This window comes from Phaethon aethereus (genome assembly GCF_964289735.1).
Source record: "Phaethon aethereus genome assembly, chromosome: 15".
Classification (NCBI taxonomy): domain Eukaryota; kingdom Metazoa; phylum Chordata; class Aves; order Phaethontiformes; family Phaethontidae; genus Phaethon; species Phaethon aethereus.
Window position 1 is genome coordinate 11432011 of NC_138591.1, and position 6000 is coordinate 11438010.

The window sequence follows — 6000 nt, forward strand, 5'->3', positions numbered from 1 at the left end:
ATGCATGAGCTTGACTCTTGAAGAGAAACAGGTTTCTAAAAGAAGTCTAAATTGGATTAATATTTTTTAAATTATTGTAAATTCTATACAGAACTAGTAAAATGCTTCACCGCAGATACCAGCAGGATCACTTCAGAGGTATTTATTTCAAGAAGGGACAGCATCATGCCCAAATGTAATCCTTATAGATACTTTCCTACTGACCTCCATAAGGATTAGCTCACACCTGATGACTTACTCAGCAAGGTATTTAAGCACATGCCTTGTATCTGACAGTTACCTGATAGTTAAGGGCAGAGGCTCTGGACTTAAAGTTAAACATGTTTTTAAGCATCTTATGGTACTGGGCTCTAGCTGAGAAAACACCTTTTTGAAACATGTGGAGTTATTTAAATCAAAAGGGTAGCATCTGAATTTGCTGGATTACTTAACCCAACACAACAAACTGCTGTCTGCATGCTGAGCTCAGTTTCTGGTAGAGTTATTTTGCTCAGTATTGACTTCTGTAGCAAGTTGCTTGTGTTGGAATAACTGTTCTAACCTCAACAAAAAGAATTACCTAAAATCTTTTATTCTGTGGTCTACCATACTATCTGCTGTTGCATTAATTTTATTAATTATTTACATAAAGTATTAAAATAATATATGGTAGGAAATCCTAGCTTACATATTAAGTTATTTCCATTTCTACAAGTCGTGGGTTCTGAAAGGCCCCAGCAACTTAATGTGACCTGGGATCACTTAGTAGATCTTCATAAATTTTCATAATTTGTTGACATATTCTTCCTGTTTCTGTAAAATATTCAATTTGTATGAATTTCTTTTTTTGGTGGTAGCCTCTTAATCTAAACTCATATTCAGATTGGAAGTACACATCTTTACTTCTTTACTGGGGAAAATTATTACAATAGCATTAATCAGGAGAAGGAACTGCACCATAAATACATTAAAAATGACCAGTCTCTTCATTCTCTGTAAAACCGATGCATGGTAGGGAGTATATTGCTAAAAAAAAGTATAAGGAAGAGACTTAATTTTAGCATGAGATTTTTCTTAAACTTTTTTTATGGCAACCAAACTGAAAGAAAAGCTGCATTCTGATCCTGGAGAGAGCTTGCTCAACCTAAATTCATGAAACCATGTTCACTGAGGTCATAAAAGATAATTTTTTTTTTTGTTTTGTTTGTCCTCTGTAACTAATAATAAAGGTAAGCAGCCTGTCGTAACAGTCCCCTAAGAACAACTTACAGCCATCTAAGTAGCCTGTGAGCTTTTATACATGAGATTCCTCTTGATTTCAGTATTAGTTCAGTGTTTTTAAAGGATGAAATGTTGCCTTTAATAAAATGTTTTCACTTCCACACATTATGCATAGATAAGCTCTTTGTGATTGTCTCTCACCATACTTTATCTTTCCGTGACTTCATGCATCTTGCATGCACTCTGCAGCTTTGTAAGTACTAGCAGAATATACATCATTGGATAAAAGATCATCTCCCATTTTAATGGAAGGTTGCAATGAAGACAGATATTTAATAAATGTCTAGAAAGATGGATAGCAAGTCAGACAATTAAAAAAAATAGACAGTATCAATCTAGATAATATCATTCCCTGTCAATAAATGGGCTATCTTAAGTGTGTGTAAACAGCAATATTATTCACGGTTACACCACAGTGTAATTGCTTGCTGGATTTGAATGAGGTTCCCCTGAATATAAATGAAGAGACAAAGTGAAGATAAAGAAGCAGCTGAAGCTACAAACCAGAAAACTTAAAACAAAAATGAAGTCAGATACACCTCCTTTTATTATGTGTGTGAAGAGGAAAGATTATTAAACAAATAGAATTTTAACACTAGCCAGAGTGAACTACAATGCAGAAAAAACCCCGTTTCCCAATTACGTTCTGCCAATGCCCCTCAGCCTTGACACCCAGCATTACTGCCAGTGGAACCCTAAGCCCCTTTTAAATACAACCTTGAAATTGCTTCAAACTGTATCAGAAGAAATAAGTGATTTTTAGGAAGATAGACAATAGCAGAGCCCTCATAAATCTGTATCCTTTTGTGCTGAGGCAAATCTAATACCTAGGTCACCCGTGCTAAAAGGCATCAACCAGGCCTGACAGCCTGACACATCTTCAGCACGTTGATTATTAACTGAAAATTGTAATGAGGAACAGAAGGGAATTTAATCTGCCATTGTCAGTTTGTTGCCGTGGTTTGGAGAAAACCCAAGTGAGTAGCAGTGTTCAACATGCAATTCCCTGGTTCTGAAAGTAGAGCAACAGGATTATGCCTAACACTTTTCAAAAAATTAGCTACTGAAAATGCAAAAAGACCAATACATGAGGTGATCCACCTGAACTGCACGCCCATATCATACTGGGCCCTGATCCACTACATTCTCAGGACAGGCAGGAAGCAGCACAGAAACTGTCATGAAACCCTGACAACAGGAAATCTGGCCTGAGGCAGACTGAAATGAGAAGGCAACCTCCTCTCTGGTAGCCAGTACAGAAGTGATGAAAGACATGACATTGCAAAAACAAAGGAGCAGCCCAGAATAGGTGTAGAAAACTACTATCAATGAAAACAAACAGAAAAAAATACTGTTTGTCTTCCAAAATGAGCATCTCTCTATGGAGCAGACAGTTGGAGTTTGGATTCCTCTAGACAAAGCAAGGCTGTCTTCCTCCAAGATGGACATTAGGACAATGTAAATAACAAAAGACAGCAGCAAAAATTCTAAAAGCTTTAATTTACAGCAGAATATACATTGGCATCAACTTAAAATTTTATTTTTCTACTTTTTAAACTCCAGTCATAGTTGTTTCCTTGTTTATTTGTATGGCAAACTGTGGATTCATTCAATGTACACTGTTAGATGTGAACAGAAATGACATTTTTTTATTATTCAAATCTAGACATGGCCACCTCATATAATGTCAATAAACACTTATTTACAAGTTTTTGAGATCCTGTTTCACAACTTGTTCAAATATAGTATGGAAAAAGGAAACCAAAGACATTTTTATATCAATACTTGCAGGAATTATTTGGTGTACTTCAGACTCTACATGTTTCAATTTTGATCACAGCAGATTATTTGTATAGTGTCATCTTCCAAAAATATAAAAGCTACTTAAAAAAACAACTACAATTGGAGCTTAAAAACATCTAGATCCTTAAAGGAAAAAAAGGAACTGACGCCAGCCTTACTGAGCAAAGTCATAATTTTGGATTTCAATGCTTTCAAAACTTGCTGTGTTTAAAACAAGAAATTTTATGGCAGATGGGATTCCCAAACTTAGTTTTCAAATGCTGAGGTTAATTTTAATTTTATTCACTCATATGTTAAGACTTGGACAAACACTGTTAAAAAGATTAAATCAAATCAGGCATAAAACTTTCAACAGAAACACCTGTGCTATCTGCAGAGTAGTAACGTTTGAATGAATACATCTAGAATAATATCTATTATTAAAGCATTATAGATAGCAAATGTTTAACCAAGGAGATAATCCTGAAGCAGTCCAGCAGAAAGACAGGGAAAAGGGGAAAAAGCACTTAAATAATAAAATAACAATAGTACAGGATCACCCTGAATCTTGATCTCTCACAATGGGCAGAGAAGCTCAGAAGTAGGAGCAGTTTTGAGAATAGTATAGGAACAGGTGAAACATACTTACCTTGTACTGCCCTGGCTTCCAGCAGTTTGCACTTCAGGATCTCTTGAGTCAAGTATGACATCTTTCTATTTAATAATTCTTAGTGGATTCTTTTTCTTTCATTATGTTTCCTAGTCACTTTGTACACATGTAAATTTTTAGGACCCTCTACAACCTGCAGAAAGGCATTCTGTAACATTTTGTATTGTATGAAGCCCTTTTTGCTTGTTTTGCCCTCTGAGCATTTTGAAAGATCAGTTGGATTTAGGCTGAGATGAAGATGTGAACATAAGATTAACTATTCTTTATGGAAGAATAAAGAAGAATCTTTACATCTATTTATTTCATGTGTTATCCTTATATTTGATGCTCAGTAAATGAAAATTTGTGTATTTTAAAAAAGCAATTTAATTAAAGGTTAAGGTTACAAAAAGAAAAAAAAGGAAGGAGTGCAGAAGTGCTAGTGTAGAAATACTGAAGAAAGCTATACAGACATGGAAACAGACAGGGACATCCTGTCTTCTAAACCAGTCCTACTAGTCCCATAGGATCCTAGTCTAGAGCTTTTCCACTTGTGATCCACAGGCATCTAAGGGCCTATGGGCTGCTTCTACAACCTCAGGAAGAGTTAACTAAGAGAAGCAAGTGTCTCATCAATAGTGTTAAATCTATTATGTGGAAGTCCACTTCTCAGAAAATCTAATCCGTGATTTGGAAAAGACTGAAAAACCCATTCTAGTCAAAGCAGAGCAGACAATTGTGGAAGAAATAATCATTAAGCTTCTTGAGTTACAGGGAGACTAATGAGACCTACTGTACACCATTGTTTTAATATAATATATAATAGCTAGAGGATTTTTTATTCAGAAGGGGGCATGATCTTTCCCTTTCACAGATCAGGCTGTACAACGGATCTTCCCCAATGTCAGGAAGCTCATAGAGATGCTGATGCATTCCTCTTGATTTTGCTGCAAGTCCACTTGTACTCTGACATAAGGTCATCCCCTGGATAGGGAGTTATTTGAGACCAGATGTGAGTTTAAACTTCAAAACAATATGGCCGGAGCAAGAGAAACAAGTTTAATGCTAAAGATATTACCAGTTCCATTGGTTATCTTCCTTAACTTCCCAATTAAAAGCAGAGTCAAGTGGCTTTTAGAAGAGTTTCTTTTCCAATGCAACACTGACATGAATGAAAGGAGAAATGACAATATCCCAGTCAATGCAATATAAGTTAATTAGCTTCTAAGGAGCTTCAGGATGTCAGACTTTAAACTATTAAGATAAATTTTATGCCTTTTCTTAAAAAAAAAAAAAAAAAAAAAAAAAGAAAATCTTTAATGTCCTTGTGTCCAAGGATCTCTGATGGGAATGGGTGTCTGGCAGTAGCTTTATAGCTGTCAGCCAAGTAATCAGGCGTAGAATGTTGCTTTAAAAATGGATAAATGGCAACAGATTTAAAGTCAGCAGGTATGTAACCTAGGGACATAGAAGCATTAATTAAATCAGTAAACACAGGCAGAAGCGTTTTTCAAGAGGAAAAACCTGAACAAGAATTTGGGAAGCACTGATAAGGCTTGATTTTCTTTCTGCACAGCTTGTGCCTCCAGCAATTTAGCCCCTAAGATGCAAGAAAGCTGTGAAACGAACTACCGGAACACTTGTCAATCACTGGTCTGTATCATGGTCAAAAGGTACTTCTAAGGCCTGCAGGAAAATAATGGAATGAATATATGATGTAGGATTATCACTGACTAAGCAACTGCAGTTTTGATTATTGCCGCAAAGAGGCTTAAACAGAAGGGGGAGAGTGGTAATGGGTAAGTTAAGGATTATAATTCTTACTCTCTTTTCATTTCAAAGACTTTTTTTGTTTCAATTGCATTTTCTAATTTCCACGTTACAGGAGACTTTCTGTATTACAGGGAGAAGGCAGACCATTCTGCAAATTGTTACCTGAAGCTAGATCAGGTGGTGCTCTTTTTAATTCCAAATTCAGGGTTTTGAACGTTACAGAGGCAGACAGAGGTACACATTAATCACCAGAGGTGCCAGTTCCTCTTTGAGGAAGTTGTGATACAGAATGAGAGAAAAATAACCTAGATTCAGAAGAAATCTGATAGTTGTCTCATTTATTACATTATCAGTAAAAACAAATCAGAGGAAAGTCTTAAGAGTACACAAAGTGTATGTATATATTTTGTGTATTTATTTTTTTAAATATATAGAGAGATATATAAAGTATGTATGCACTTTGTGTGGAAACTACTTGTTTTACCTATGGAAATACAATCAAAAATCCACCAAATTGTCAATTGTCTAGAGTCTTT